This window comes from Dermacentor andersoni, chromosome 2 (genome assembly GCF_023375885.2).
Source record: "Dermacentor andersoni chromosome 2, qqDerAnde1_hic_scaffold, whole genome shotgun sequence".
Taxonomy (NCBI): Eukaryota; Metazoa; Arthropoda; class Arachnida; order Ixodida; family Ixodidae; genus Dermacentor; species Dermacentor andersoni.
Window position 1 is genome coordinate 79,239,310 of NC_092815.1, and position 17,204 is coordinate 79,256,513.

The 17,204-nt window shown below is 45.3% G+C and overlaps 1 pseudogene; it reads right to left on the reverse strand.

Annotated features, from left to right (window-relative positions):
• Nucleotides 1-1,838: 1,838 nt before the first annotated feature.
• LOC126541793 (piggyBac transposable element-derived protein 3-like) lies at nucleotides 1,839-4,597 on the reverse strand (annotated as a pseudogene).
• Between the last annotated feature and the right edge of the window lie 12,607 nt (nucleotides 4,598-17,204).

Consider the following 17,204-nt stretch of genomic DNA (forward strand, 5'->3'; position numbering starts at 1 on the left):
GCTTCAGCAGAAGCATTTCGTATGCCGATCATGGTACGCGGAAGTCCAGGTATAACTTACGCCATTCTAGGAAACATTCTGTTACAGTGATTATGAGGTTGCATAGGCGAAGGATATGTTTCTGGCAAAAGTGATGTCCAGGTTGTTGTTGTTTTTTATTCGCAAATACTTCAACTTACTCTTATATCTAGGTTGCTAAACAATTACTAAGTGGACAAAAGCTACGTTGATTTCAAAATATTTGGACTGCGCCAGCATCGAGCGACCGTTCTTACGAGTCGCGATGACGCTAGCTTCATACTAGCCTGATAGTGAGGCACAAGTATAGTCACGTCACTCATGGATGGGCGTCAACTAAGGGCGTGACCATCGGGCTCTTCAGCTGTTCATTTTCGGGTTTTTGCATGGAATCGGCCGGAATTATTTACGTTCTGCAAATTACGCAGCAGCACCAACTTTTATTTCATCTCTGGAAATGTTTATGAGCTGCTCAGATGGTGCGCTTCAAGTCTTCAATTGGGACCAATCACATGGACATTTTATTTAGAAATGTTATTGAACCTGATTTGCCTAATTGATTGTCCAATCAACACATCGAATCATTTTCAAATGTGTGCCTCTGGGGCAAAAAGAATCCATAGAAAATCGTTCAATACCTCGGCTCCCCTAATTTTAAGGAATTTCGAGCGCATTTTGTGAAAAACAAGTTGCATGTATGTAGACCAAGAGCAGCCTTCTTTCTTAATTAATTAATGCAATGTTAATCCGCCCTTCTTCCATTTGTTGCAGTGTATCGCACGAGCTCAATGTTCTAGGTCATTAAAATCTTCAAGGGAACACAGAGTCGGCTGCGGAGAGGTTTTGCATTAAACAAATATACTTTTTTTAAATTTTAAATGTAGAAATAGATTAGAAGGTATGGGCTTCTGTTGTGCCAGCTATACGGAAATCCCCAATGCCCGGCAAAAGCTTAATGAATAATAAATACAATCAATAAATAAAAAGTCAATGATAAGAAGTACGTTCTAAGCACAGCAATACAGTCGCAAGCACGCAAAAAGTGTCCCTACACAGACATTAGCACCGGCAGTTTAGTCCAGTAGTATAGGGACAGTCACCATCCCACAAAAGGATAAAAGTGCTCACAAGTCCTTCCACGTATACATATATGAACAGCGTCAACATTTGCACATAATGCTAACCGCGACGTCGCGAAATGAGCCGTGGAGCGATGATAGTGTATCCATGACGGATGGCATCATGTTTACAGCTTCTTATACGACAGACAGAGGTTGATAACAGAAATTGTTCTATATTATAATGCCCGTGCGTACTGCGTGTATGATGAGACGAAATACTTGTCAAGTCTGTCGGAATAAACATCAAGATACAATACTTTAGGACGAATACGTGTGGAGAATACATGTTGATTATTTCAGAGGAAAATACTCTGCGCATATTTGTCGAAGTGTTAGGCATATGTAATGATTATTTTTCTGCTATTTACGACAGACATATGATGCTTGCACGAAAAACATGCGTTTCGTATCCTCAGCAGTCGAGACCAGCTGGGTTATACGCGTATACTGCTATATTTCCTGTGCGCCTAATCGTGGCTTACTTACGCTAACTTACACTAGCTTACTTACATTAGGCCCTTAATGGAATATGGCTGGCTTAACCTCTTCTAGCCTGAATTTAGCATACTGCATAAAAAAATTATTTTTGCTGTGGCTTTTTATGTTCTGGTTATGAGGAAGTTACACAGCAACTTTTATGCGTGTCGGGGTTTTAGGAAGAAAGTTACAGCTATGTCGCGAAAACGCGACAACAGGTCGTAATGGATCAAAAAATGTTTATTTTCAAACACACTTGAGAGCTCATTTCTTTGAGTTTAGCACATTTGTATCTCAGTTCTTATGAAAAGAAATGAAACAATTTGAACTTTTTTTTATACACAGATGAACTTTGCACTTTGTGCAGAAGGAAACAGGTTGGCCTTTGCAGCCAGGCATCTTGCATCGTTGTCGTTGCTGCGACACTTCAGGCCAGTGGCCAACATTGTCTTGACGGACTTCAGCATTAGGTGTTGGAGCTGCTGGTCCTCTTCTTTTCTTCTTCTCAAGCTCTCCTTCCACGGAAAGAGACGGCCGGCCCCTCTTCTTCATCACGTCCTTGTTTTGATTGCACAGGCAGCTGGCTAGAGAAGCCTTGAACGCTACAAGATCCAGTTGATGTTTCTTTGGGATTCCTAGAGCATCACAATCCCTCCGGTAGAGCAGCCAGCTGCTCACAACAGCCATGTCCACAAAATGAAAAAAAAATCGCAGGTAGAATTTCTTCGACTTCAGAAAAATTCTGTAGTACGCCATGAGCCCATCGAGAAGGTCGACTCCACCCATAAAAGTGTTGTAAGCCTTCACAATGGCTGGCTGCTCAACTTCACATCTTTCTTTCTTTTTGCGGTCATACCGCTGGCAGCTTCCTAGAGGCTGGGCACTCCCGAATGTGCTAGCAATATTCACTCCCCGGCTGTCGTACCACTTCACTACTCGGACTTCGACCCCTTCAATAGTAGCCTGCCTCTCCACGTGGCTTCCTCTACCGTTCTTCTTCATTTCTGCATCGCTGGGCAGTCGGCATCCAGAAATTCTGTTTGCGCGTGCAGTTCCCATTGCTGGAATACCACGCTGATGCAAATTTACCAGCAGTTTTATGGATGTGAACCAGTTGTCAAAAAAGAGCAAGTAGCTCTTGTTCTCTGGGATGGAGCGCGAAAGCTCGAGCACAACATTAGAGCTTGCTCCAAGGTCAGGTAATCCAGGAACAGGGCGGATGTCCCCTGTGTATATAGAGAAGTCAGAGACAAGTCCGTGGGTGTCGCAAAGTACAAAAATCTTGTAGCCCCACTTGTGAGGCTTGCTAGGGACGTACTGCTTGAGTGAGGAGCGGCCTTTGAACGGCACAATTTGCTCGTCGACCACCAGCATCTGTGACTTTGGAAGGATTTGAAATTTGAGCAGCAGATTGTCAATGAGTGGTCGAATTTTGAAGAGCCTGTCTTTGCCAGCATTTGCTTGTAGGAGATTGTTGTCGTTGAAATGAAGGCTGTTCTTTATCGCTTGCCACCTGTCACGTGACATAACTTCTGCCACTTTTTCTACTCGCATCTCGCGGTTCCAGTACATGCGCGATCGCGGAAGCCTGTATATGGACATATACATTGTGGCCCCAAGAAACTGCTCCAGTTCAGCGCGTGTTAGGCACAATGCTTTGTTGGCATTCTTCTGCACTGCATAGAGATTGGACTGGTCTGTAATCTCCTCAAGAAGCTTGTCGTCAAAAAAATACCGGAAGTACGCAATGGGAGCTTTCGGCTCATCTGGAGGGTCTGGAAGACCGTCTTCCCATTGAGGGTGGCATGTCCGCGGATGGTTCACTTGCTTCCAGAGGAAACTTCTTGCGCTTGACGTTGACGGCTCTTCCGTTTCACCTTCTTCATCTGCAAACAAAAAAAGAAAAAGAAATCACTGCGAGGTCGCAAACCACATTTGAGAAGCCACAAAAACCTTGGCTTGAAAAAATTGGCTGGGGCTTAGCTAAGGGCCTGGATATCTCGAAGCGAAAAGCTGCGGTGATCCGCGATAAACACGCGCTTGCGGCGAACGTCAAACGATGACGCATAGCGCGCGGCAGCGTGCGCCTGTTCTATGGGCAAGCGCGCCTTATATACCCCTCCTTTCAAATGCGCACGGCTGCGGCGAAAGGTCAAACGTTGGCGCGGAGAAGCGACGGCGCACATGGGCAGTAGCCTGCGCAGTGCGTGACGTCACTCGTGCTCCGACAAACGCGGTGTTGACTATCGTAGTGAAGCTTTTGGCTTCAAAAGAAAAAGACGCGCCACTGCAATACAACACGAAAGAACGCTGACGGCGTTTCACATTGCAGCCGAATGCAACTCGCCCAACAAACAAAAAATTGCGCACCTGTGTCGCTCCCAGACTGCCCAGATTGATCTGATGGGGCAGCATGTACTGTGTCAGGGCTGTATTCCGAATCGCTGTCGCTGAGGCAGCTATCTTCGCTTTCTTCAACGGGTGGAACCCTGATCCCGTAGAACCTTCTGGTGTCCATCACGAACAAAAAGCACCGAATAACTGAAAAAAACAAAAATTACTAGTTTTTTGACCACATGCCGAGGAAGACGAAGTTGTGCACAAATCGGGACGCTACAGCCTGTTGATGCGAAAACGCGACAAAGCGACACACGCTTGAAAAAACAACTAATCTTCAAAAACAAATTATTTACGTGATCTGCGTGCATTATTCAACCAAGTGCCTATCATGCAAAATTTTTTTATATTCAAAAAACTTACATACCTTGAATGGAGACGGATGTCAATGGATGGATAGTGAGAAATGTTCTTCGTCGGCATCAACTGGAGAAATGGCAGCCGTCAGCTCTTTACTGAATCGACGATAGATGGCGCTGCCTTTTCCACGTGTTGCCAGACATCTGTGGATTCCCTCTGAGCGCAGGGGTAGCGGCTACAGATGTTTTCTTCTGGTGGTGCGGCTTAAAACCGGTATGATGCGAAATCGCGACAACAGGTCATAAGAGGTTAACTGCTCATAATTTGATTAGTAGCATACCTTTTCGGCATCGTCCATATTGTTCCGCGTACATTACGTAATGCGTAAAACCGCGAGGGAAGAAAGATACTACGAAGCAACGTCCCTGGAGGATCTTGAAGCCTAGTCATAAAGAAATACAAATAAAATGCTCATGGGAAATATGCTCTCGCTATGTGATACACGAACGGTAATTTCTAGCCCCTGAGCGTGTGGAGAGTACTGGAGAGAGTAGAGCGGGTAGTAGGTGGCCAGAGTCGGTCGTGACGAGGGAGTCGTTAAGACCGACCGCAAACAAAACAACGTATTGAAAAGTCTGCCAACCATGGAGCTCCTACTCGGCAAGAGTAAACGCGCAGAAAGGCCCCGGAGGGAAGGCGGGGTAGTGTCAGAGGAGGTTGGCTTGCCGAGGCCACCTATCTGACCTCATGGTCATTTCTAGTTTGTTTATCTTTTCTTTTACCTTGTGCCTTTTCTTTTTTCGTGGCTAAAACACTGTACATGAGATGAGAGCTGCTGAAGAAAAATGCTGTGCACTTACCACTAAGACCAAATGACATGTCAGGCGCCTCGCTATCACCATCATCATCATCATTATCAACATCATCATCATCATCATCCTGGTTACGCCCACTGCATGGCAAAGGCCACTCCCATACTTCAACTACCCCGGTCATGTACTAATTGTGGCCATGTCGTTCCTGCGAACTTAATCTAATCCGCCCACCTAACCTTCTGCCAGCCCCTGCTACGCTTCCCATCCCTTGGAATCCAGTCCGTAACCCTTAGTGACCATCGGTTATTTTCCCTCCTCATTATATGTCCTGCCCATGCCCATTTCTTTTTCTTGATTTCAACTAAGATGTCATTAACTCGAGTTTGTTCCCTCACCCAATCTGCTCTTTTCTTATCCCTTAACGTTGCACCTATCATTCCTCTTTCCATAGCTCGTTGAGTCGTCCTCAACTTAAGTAGAACCCTTTTCGTAAGTATCCAGGTTTGTGCCCCGTACGTGAGTACTGGTAAGACACAGCTGTTACACACTTTTCTCTTGAGGGATAGTGGCAACCTGCTGTTCATGATCTGAGAATGCCTGCCAAACGCACCCCAGCCCATTCTTATTCTTCTGATTATTTCAGTCTCATGATCCGGATCCGCGGTCACTACCTGCCCTAAGTAAATGTATTCCCTTACCAATTCCAGTGCCTCACTGCCTATCGTAAACTGCTGTTCTCTTCCGAGACTGTTAAATAGTTTTCTGCAGATTCATTTTTAAATTATGGGGTTTTACGCTCCAGAACAACTTTCTGATTGTGAGGCACGCCGTAGTAGATGGCTCCGGAAATTTCAACCACCTGGGGTTCTTTGACGTGCACCTAAATCTATGTACACGGGTGTTTTCGCATTTTGCCCCTATCGAAATGCGGCTGCCGTGGCCGGGATTCGATCCGGCGACCTCGTGCTCAGCAGCCTAACACCATAGCCACTGAGCAACCGCGGCGAGTCAGATTAATTTTTAGACCCACACTTCTGCTTTGCCTCTCCAGGTCAGTGAGCATGCATTGCAATTGGTCCCCTGAGTTACTAAGCAAGGCAATATCATCAGCGAATCGCAAGTTACTAAGGTATTCTCCATTAACTCTTATCTCCAATTCTTCCCAATCCAGATCTCTGAATACGTCCTGTAAACACGCTGTGAATTGCATTGGAGAGATCGTATCTCCCTGTCTGACGCCTTTCTTTATTGGGATTTTGTGGCTTTCTTTATGGAGGACTACAGTGGCTGTGGAGCCGCTATAGATACCTTTCAGTATTTTTACATACGGCTCGTCTACACCCTGATTCCGCAATGCCTGCATGACTGCTGAGCTTTCGACTGAATCAAAGGCTTTCTCGTAATCAATGAAAGCTATATATAAAGGTTGGTTATATTTCGCACACTTCTCTATCGCCTGATTGATAGTGTGGATATGGTCTATTGTTGAGTAGCCTTTACGGAATCCTGCCTGGCCCTTTGGTTGACAGAAGTCTAGTGTGCTCCTCTTTCTATTTTCGATTACCTTAGTAAATACTTTGTAGGCAACGGACAGTGAGCTGATCGGTCTATAATTTTTCAAGTCTTTGGCGTCCCCTTTCTTATGGACTAGGATTATGTTAGCGCTCTTCCAAGATTCCGGTACGCTCGAGGTCAGGAGGCAGTGCGTATACAGGGTGGCCAGTTTTTCTAGAACAATCTGCCCAGCATCCTTCAACAAATCTGTGTTACCTGATCCTCCCCAGCTGCCTTCCCCCTTTGCATAGCTCCCAAGGCTTTCTTTACTTCTTCCGGCGCTAGTTGTGGGATTTCAAATTCATCTAGACTATTCTTTCTTCCATTATCGTCGTGGGTGCCACTGGTACTGCATAAATCTCTATAGAACTCCTCAGCCACTTGAATTATCTCATCCATATTAGTAACGATATTGCCGGCTTTGTCTCGTAATGCATAAATCTGATTGATGCCAATTCCTAGTTTCTTCTTCACTGATTTTAGGCTTCCTCCGTTCCTGAGAGCATGTTCAATTCTATCCATATCTTCCTTATGTAGGCTGCCTTACGCTTGTTGATTAACTTCGAAAGTTCTGCCAGTTCTAGTCTAGCTGTAGGGTTAGAGGCTTTCATACACTGGCGTTTCTTGATCAGATCTATCGTCTTCTTGCGATAGCTTACTGGTATCCTGTCTAACGCAGTTACCACCTACTTCTATTGCACACTCCTTAATGATGCCCATAAGATTGTCGTTCACTGCTTCAACACTAAGGTCCTCTTCCCGAGTTAAAGCCGAATACCTGTTCTGTAGCTTAATCCGGAATTCCTCTATTTTCCCTCTTACCGCTAACTCATTGATCGGCTTCTTGTGTACCAGTTTCTTCCGTTCCCTCCTCAGGTCTAGGCTATTTTGAGTTCTTACCATCCTATGGTCACTGCAGCGCACCTTGCCGAGCACTTCCACATCTTGTATGATGCCAGGGTTACCGCAGAATATAAAGTCTATTTCATTTCTAGCCTCGCCATTCGGGCTCCTCCACGTCCACTTTCGGCTATCCCGCTTGCGGAAGAAGGTATTCATTATCCGCATATTATTCTGTTCTGCAAAGTCTACTAATAACTATCCCCTGCTATTCCTAGTGCCTATGCCATATTCCCTCACTGACTTGTCTCCAGCCTGCTTCTTGCCTACCTTGGCATTGAAGTCGCCCATCAGTATAGTGTATTTTGTTTTTACTTTACCCATCGCCAATTCCACGTCTTCATAGAAGCTTTCGATTTCCTTGTCATCATGACTAGATGTAAGGGCGTAGACCTGTATGACCTTCAATTTGTACCTCTTATAAAGTTTCACAACAAGACCTGCCACCCTCTCGTTAATGCTATAGAATTCCTGTATGTTACCAGCTATATTCTTATTAATCAGGAATCCGACTCCTAGTTCTCGTCTCTCGGCTAAGCCCCGGTAGCACAGGACGTGCCCGCTTTTTAGCACTGTATATGCTTCTTTTGTCCTCCTAACTTCACCGAGCCCTATTATATCCTATTTACTGCCCTCTAATTCCTCCAATAGCACTGCTAGACTCGCCTCACTAGATAACGTTCTAGCGTTAAACGTTGCCAGGTTCAGATTCCAATGGCGGCCTGTCCGGATCCAGGGATTCTTAGCACCCTCTGCTGCGTCACAGGCGCCTCGCTATATTTACGGGTATTTCTATACACGTTTTCGCCGCACCCCGCGGTTAGTAACATGTTGCCTTTTCTCTGTATTGTTTTAACCGTACATTCTCTTCTACCCCATCAAATAATATGGATTGTTCAGTTAACCACTCTTCATTATTCTTTAAATTTGGTCCCCCCTCTATCTCCTATGCACATATCAACCCCGCTGCAAGGAACCCCGCACTTCAACCCAATTTGTCGAAGAAACAACTGCGTAATACACCGCGCAATTACCAACTATTTAGCGTCCATGTTTGTCGGCATCTAGCTTATAACGTGGTTCGCTCTAGTTTAGGTGGATAGGCCGACTTCCCGCCTCGCAGTCTCAGCACAAACTGTCATAAACCGAAATTGCGTGTCCGTTGGTGGATCCCGAACCCGGGTCGCCTAGCCCAAATGTCCAACACCTTGCTCATTACCTCAAGGGCGCACGCATACTTCTCTCGCTCCAACGCTGTAACTATAGCGCTTGATGGTGAATGGAGTGCGCGTCACGTAACGCGGCGACACTTTCCTCAAAATCTTTAGGTCACTAAGGCAGGAATGGAGCACGCGGATAATTGCCTTCCCTCCACTGTACGTCCTTCACGTGCTCCACGTCACGGACCTACAGGTTGTTCATAAAACAGAGAGCGCGCACAGATTGCCCGATCCTTCTCTCTGTCATCTACAGCTACATGAGACGCTGTGTGACAGGTGCCACCTTCGGACGATGGGGGATAAATGTGCATACGCTCGTGTACTAGGTTTAGGTACGCGTGAAAGAATCCCAAGTGGTCAAAATTAATCGGGAGTCTCCCACTTCGGGCGTGCCTCATAATAAGATGGCGTTATTCTCAGGTAAAAGAATCCGAGGACACCTGAGAACTTCTTATGAGCTTTGACTACTGTAGCATTATTGTCCAATTGAAGCCCGCGGGAAGGCCCTTCGAGTTATCAACTCATTACGGGCAAGCGTGCGCGGTGAGGCGCTTGGTGGGCTGGTTATGCCCAGTGGGTAAGTTACTCCGTTTCTGAGCGTCGGGTAGTTGGTTCGGTACTACTGCCGTCACACAAAAACAAACGGAAACAAACAAACAGAAACAAAAAGTATTTCCACGTTTTGAGAACCGAAATAATGCTTTTTTTTTTTCTTTCTAGAAGCTAAGCGCGGCGACAAGTCAGACCTAACGGCTGACTTTAAGCGGAGGATCAAAGTTCCAAAGTGTGCAGCTTTTGGGGCCGATCTCTGCCGTAGCTTCCCCAAATGTGGATTTGCCACTGAAGAAAGAATATCTTCCCAGTGTTTCAAAATGTTCTCGACAAAGACGTAATACTAGGCAACAAAACATTAAATTCTTAGAGATGTAAATCTACGCTTCCTATGTTGCTTTTTCAGTTCGTGCCCCACAACCACGTTTATTTATTTTCTCCTTTTGTGAATAAGCTGTTTCGATAGCTACCGCCACTCTTATCTCGACACACAACTCCTGCATGGAGCAGTTCTGCCTACAATTATTTCTGTCAATATTACAGACCGAATGCGAGAACCACACTGTGAAGACATTTTTATGAACTTGTGAGAATATTACTTCGAGGGCTATACACGAACAAAGAGAAAAAGCGCGATGGGCTGAAAGCGTAACGCTGCGGAAGTCGTTACGTGTATACGCTACCCTCGAAAGAACACATAAATGATCCCTTATCATACTAACGAATCGGTTAGATTGGTCGTGCCGACTTCATGCAAATAAACTATGCTCGCACAGCATAAGTCTAAAGTACTAATAGCACCTTTCCTGCCAAATCTTTACATTACGAAGAATTAGCTACCCGCCCTAAACCTCTTATCTCGTAGGATAGCATTGGCTATTAGGACATAAGGGTCATAAGAAAGGAATCGCAGTATGAATGCGTTGCTTTCCCTTTTTTTCTTTGTTTGTCTCGATTTGACAGCCCAGCCTGTTCTCTTGTTCACTCGGCATGTAAGTTTAAAAAGAAGGGCGGCCTTACCTTTCAATATTCCGCGAGAGCACTGTATCTTCACTTCATGGAGTGGTGTTCGAGCTCTGATGGGTGGCCGGCTTTTGTTCCTTATCGCATTCTTCAGACCAGGAAAGCTTAAAACAGAGGCGAAGCGGTGACTTCGCAGATCGATAATACGCCCAGTGGCGAGTCTCATGAGGCCATTTTAAGTGGTAGCTTAATAGTTTATCTGTATTTTTGGGTAAAACAGAGCATGGGCACTATGGAAAGCCCCCACACAAAGAAAGAAATAAAGAAAAAAAAAACTTAAATGTCCCGCTTTACTCAGAAGAGGGCACCAAGGCGCCATAATGCAGCAATAGCTTCCAAGATTTCAATAATAGCTTCCCGCTCTTAGACGTTCACGTGCGCACAAGAGATAATGGAGGAAGGCGCTGTCGTCCCGTTATTCAAGCCGTATGTCCAACCAGCTAGCCCTTGGGGATCGGTTCTTTTAGGTTAGGGAACAAAATCTCTAACCTCGCTTTCTTTGAGTGAGTGAGTGAGTGAGTGAGTGAGTGAGTGAGTGAGTGAGTGAGTGAGTGAGTGAGTGAGTGAGTGAGTGAGTGAGTGAGTGAGTGAGTGAGTGAGTGAGTGAGTGAGTGAGTGAAAACTTTTATTGCGTCTTTTATGGGTTTCGCGGTTACGAGGTCTCCGTCGTCTTCATCTTCTTGGCGCTGGCGACTTGAGACTTCTCTTCAGCAAGGGTGGGCCCCTATTCCAAGGCTCCACTGAGTCGTGCTGCATCGTTCGCGTGCTGCACTAGGGCCCTTTGGGCCGTGAGCTCGCTGCTGGTGAGCCGACTCTCCAATTGCTCCGCACTCGGGTGTTCGTGTTTGTGGAATGCTTTGTTGCGTTCGCACTCCCAGGTGATGTGGTAGAGTGTAGGTATGGCACCGCACCAAGGGCATAGGGGGGAACGAAAGGGCAGACAGCCTAGCTCGAGGCGAAGCGTTCCGAGCAAGACGGTCTAATGCCCCGGAGACCCACCTAGAGGTTTGCGAGGGGGGATACGCAGAGACCCTTAACTTATATAGAGGAACTAGAATTAGATACCCGATTTTTTTGAACTCCGACTGGTTACGACTGTGGCAGAAGGAGCCTTTCCTAAGCTCCTAACGGCGTTGGGTGGGTGTTCCTATGCAATGGTTAAAATTTAGCTTCTGAACTGTAATTTTGGCCAGACTTAAATTTACAGGACTAGACCGGTTTACATTTTTCAATTCGACCATTGCTTTCTAGACCTGTACCATCATCATCATCATCATCATCATCATCATCACTTCATAATTCTTTTTTTTCCTGCAGGAAAGCTGGCTGTCCCAGTGATATCCCTACTATCCTTACCCTTCGCCCACTGAATCCATCCTACCAATACTGTGCCGGCAAATTCACTTTACCAGGGCACCCTCGAATATACAGTTACCTTCCTCTCAGTGCCCGTTCGTTTACCCATAAACAAGATTTTGTTCTGGATAATCTGTATTGTTTGCAACTTTACTTATTCCACCGAACATTACATACAATGTGGTGTGCCTTTTACCCACACTCTAAAGAGGCCCTGCAGCAAATTTTCGGGAGAGGGGCAGATCTAGAGGCATATCTCCTCGTTATTTTTTTTCCATAAGAGGAAAAAAAAGACAAAAAGAAAAAAAAGACATTTTCAATGCAGCTTGCATTAACAGAGCTAGCGGAAATCAAATACAGCCATTCTCCACCTACGCAATCCTTTTTCTTTTAATTTTCATTATTCTTTCTTCTGAGCTAAAAGCTCTACGCCACACCAGGAGAGAACGAAGATTCGCATACTCCGGCCATCGGCGTAGGCCGCCGAGGTGCAGAGTATCACCATTACATTGCACCACGAAGACCATCAATATCAGTCACACCACCCCTCTGAGAGAGGACAGTGTCGCCGCCACAGTAGTGTCCTTCTCCACCACCAGGTAGCAAAATTTCCCCGTCAATAACAGTTACCGTATCGCGCTCCGCTACTGAATTTGCTTGAGGCCTTGACTAATCACGACGTTAAAAGAACACCACCGAACAATAATCACGTTCACACTTGCGCAAGAGTAAGGGATGAAATGGCGACCCTTTAAGAAAGTTGAAAGAAAGGGCAAGCAGGCTTTCCAGAGAAACTCTCTATAGGTTCCAGGTTAGAAGTAGAAAGAACAAAATTTGGCCCACACATTCATGATACTGTTACCAAGTGACCAGACAAGTGCATAAACGTGTCGCAGTAAAAAAATTTCGCAGATCCCACGCCCTGTGGAGTCGACGTTATGCGAAGCATTTCGCCTATATATCGGGCTAAAGAGGCTTGTAGGGTTCCTTTAAAAACAATTTTCTGTTACACTTTCCGCTGACCTGTCTCCAACCGCCTTATAAATTGTACTATAAAGCGATCACAAAAGTTGATAACATTTGTATCGTTAAATCCTTATGTCAGAACTTCCTCAATTCATTTATAAATTACCTTAATATGGACGCTGACATCCCGCAGTTCGTATTGATTCCTTTAACTAAATTTTATTGCAGAGCCAGCGCCGTGGTTTCGTAGCTATGTTGTATACTGTTGCTAAGGACGAGGTACCATGGCGGCGGTATTCCGATGGGAGCGGCCTACAAAAAATATTCTGTGCCGAGAATCGGGTGCACAGTAATGTACCTGAAGTTGCTCAATATTAATCAGGATTCCACCACAGTTGTGTATTGTGTGTGTGTGTTATTTCCTTATTTTTTTCATATTCTTTTTCTCTAATCTATTACATCCCTTTCCTTCACCCCCGATACCGAGTAACCAACCGAAGATATTCTCTGGTTAACCTCCTTGTCTTTCCTTTGCCTCTCTCTCTCTCTCTCTCTCTCTCTCTCTCTCTCTCTCTCTCTCTCCACGACGGCGTCTTTTGTAGCCATGGTTGTTCCTTCAAGCGGTAAGCCCCATCAGCCATCTATGGCCAAATTACATGGCCGTAATTTGTCACTTGATGATGCAACTCTGGCGGACAGAAGAGACCGCAATAAACCCTGATCCAGTTTTGAACTCCTTTTGAAGAACCTTTTGCTTTTCAGTAATAGGAAAAGGTTGCGAGTAATTTTTCAGTGTTGTACGCCTATAAGAAATTATGGAGAAAGAAAGAAAGAAAGAAAGAAAGACGGAGAAATATATGAAGAAAGAAAAGAGAACCGCGCACTGCCTGACTCCGCGAATGCTGTACAGTGCACTTTGAATCATTGAATGAATTTCGGGCTTCAGAACTTACTCCTCGCTGACCGTTTTGTCTGAATCGGAATTGCAAAATGGAAGGCTCCACTTAAAGTCAAAGCAGCCGGTGTCGCCCATTCGCCGCGCTTCAAAAGCTATGTTGGCAGTGCCAAGTTTAAGATTTCATTTGCGTTTAAGCTTTGTCTTTTCTCTTGCTCGGTGACGTAAGCGGGACATGTGCTTTTCTTCCAATCTTCTCTTATTGCTTTCGCTAAATACAGTAGCGGTCTGGCATTTCGCAATTCAGCCGTGCCAACTAAATTGACCACCTTAAAAAGCGTTCCCTATAACCGAAGGTAACGCTTGCATACAGGGACTTTTGAGGCGTTGATGTGTACTTCCCTCGATGCTGGGAATTTATCCAGAATGGACGTCACAGTGCCTCAACTTGTTATTCATTCTGGAATGGAGAAATGCAATAAATGTCTTTCTTGGAAGCCTATTTAGTGGTTCAATGTGCCTAGTACGTCTATATTCTACGCCGTTTCGGAAGCACATCAACTGATGAATAAATCAAAGGAACTTATACATACGATGAACCAAAACGAAAGCCAGCCTGTTGAAGCTTCCCAAGCGTGTGTGTTTATTTATTTCAGCTGCATTTGAATAACGTCGTTGAAGTTCAGGGACAATCTTATTTCCGTATTTCTTTTTTTTTTCTTTAGAGCATAGAGAAATAGCAAAGATGAGGTACTCTCTCTCCCTCTTCGCATTGCAACTCATCGCTGAAGCGAGCGGAACGAATTTAGAGAAACTAATTCAGAAGAGAGAAAAACCAAGTTAGAATTCTGTGTTGCACTTCCAGTAACACTTTTGCTCAGAGCTGGGACCACTGCCGGTGACGCTTTTCGGCAACCACAAAGAACGAAGTCCTGCTTATAGACTACCAGCGTGGCTGAAATGACAAGCAATAGCCTTCTGGTTCAATATGTGCACTATAATATACATAAACGCAATAATATTTTTGTGCGTTGTACTCTGTAGACATACTATAACGACGACACAGGTGCTTTCGTCGTGTCGAAAGCTAGAAAGTGTTCTTGCCAATGAATTGTCTGTTTTGTCTGGGTGGCGTTATTGGCTCGGCGCGAGGATACTGTAGCTCTGTCTCTGTCTCTCCTATGTGTGTGTATGCGTGTGTACTTTTGCGCGCGTGTGTGCGCGTGCGTGTCTTACTTCTACACGTAAGAAGAAAGCCTACAAACTTACTTCAATCACGTCAATGCAGAATAATTATGCGCCCAGATATCATTTGCAAGAAAAATGGAAGGTACCCATTCACTTATTAAACTAACCACAACAACTAAGTCATTTATTTATTTATATATTTATTTATTTATTTATTTATTTATTTATTTATTTATTTATTTCTAAGGTACCGCTAGAGGCCCTCGGGTTGAGGGTGTCCCATCACAAACTTTAGGCTAAATGTTCATATAGGAGAGTTGAACGGAATCGCCATAAAGTGCTAGCTACGGGTTTCGACATTTCAAATTAGCCGTGCCGATCGAGATGACTGGCCGCCAAATTATTAGATTTAACCGATTGCGTACTCGGCACCGGAAAGCGCAGCCCGCGGAGCAGCGCCCTTGTTGGCGTAACAGGGCGACGTTAATTAAAGCTTCACCCTACTACGCGATCAGGCGGTCTGTCTCGTTCCTGCTACTGAAGTAGCTATATGCGCCCAATCGGGAATTGCGCCACTCAGAGCGAGCTCACGGGAAGAGGCAGGTGCCACGCCAGCTTCATATTGCGCCGCATTTTTGTCGCAGCAGCGCTGGACGGAGAGCCGGCCCCGTTTCGCGGTGCCGTTGGCGTAATGAGGTAAATTGAAGAAAAAAAAATGAATGAATTGAATGTCAGTTGTTTCAGGATACATGGTCACCTTGAAATATAAAAATAAAAAACACGGAGCTTTACTTTATGACGATTCGCTTCGACATTCAAATTTAAATACTTGCCGTGAAGATTGTAACTAAGAAGCAAATAGTTTAATTAATTTATCTAGCAAAGTAATCTCTTTAGTTTTTCTTGCAAATTTTGTCCGCCTTGACAGGTAAGTCATCTGCAGTAACGTAATTCGAACATATTTTGCAAACTTTTTTTTTATAATATGAGCGTTGGAATTAGCAAAGAACACACCATATAAAAATTTTCGAAGCAGTGCCTACAATGATTTTTATAGAAGAATAATAAACGGACAGAGAGACAAAGGAGGAAAGTGGCAAGAAGCGTAAAAGCAGAGGGGTTACGTCATACATGAGTCAGGCTTACTACCGTGCACTCGACACAAGGCGAGAGAAAAACGGAAAACGCCATGATTGTGCCGACTCTCAACCGATAAGCCCGATAAACGAGTGATTTCAAGCTATGTCATTACATATCGCGCCTCAAGAATGGATATCGAAGTTTTAAAACCTGTCATTTTCGAAAGCTTTAGCGGATAGAATGATATATGTAGTCTCCGGAATGAAGTAGAAACTAAATGTTTCCACATAATTGTCTCTTACATACGAAGTAAGCACCAAAAACAAAACTGTCATTCATTGCCTCGATCGAACTAACTGGGCTCCTTCCGCGGCGGTTAAACTACAATGACGAACACTGCAGCTGTAATTGAAGATCGTGAAAGTGGAGGTGGGGAGGGCAGGGATGTTTGGTTTGGCCTTCGTTCGTTTTCCTCCTATCGTTGGCGGAGAAAGCAAGCAGTGGTGGCGTAACTCTCGAAACCATAAGTGACGGCGGCGTATCCGCCCGCTGTTCCATCCATACCCGATCGACCAATGAGAAGCAATTCCTCGAAGCTGAAGGTTTTGTGAATTCGGCCCAGGTTTTTGGCAGAAAGTATAGGGGCCGAATGATTCATAAAGCTTTTCGTTCGTCAATGCTGTTTACTATTAGTCGGCTGCCTTCGAAAATACTATGATCGGGAACAGGGTTGGTTGGAATGTGATCTTACTAATATTGTGGGAATTTATAAGCTATTCTTTGTCATCTGTACATGATCATCATCATATGGGTTTCATACGGGGTTCTTCTTCATCATCGCTTGTGGGGCTGGCTCTCGTGTGTGCTCCGTGCTGTGGGCGTGGTCGGTTCGCCTAATCTTTTGACGCGGAATAAACGCCGTGATAACTGCTGCATCACAAGTGGTGGAGTGTGCTCTTCGGTCCCCCGTCCTCTGACTCCCCGCTCAACCTCCTGGGGCTTCGATCGGGTCGCCGATTGTGCCAGCTGTCCGCCAGCATGTCGCAAAACGAGCCAACAGGCACTTCTACTTCCACCATCTCGGCCTCGGCTACCCCAGCCTCTCCGTATTGGGTTGTCAGTGGGCACCAGCGTGATCCCCATCTGTTTGCTGGACTTCGCGGTGAAGACGTCGAGGATTGGCTGGACGACTATGACCGAGTGAGTTCGGCTAACCGTTGGGACGATGCGTCCAAGCTACGTCACGTCGCCTTTTATCTGACAAGAGTAGCGAAGACTTGGTTCTTCAACCATGAGGTTGATTTCACGAACTGGGGCGCTTCCAAACAGCAGCTCCGCCAAA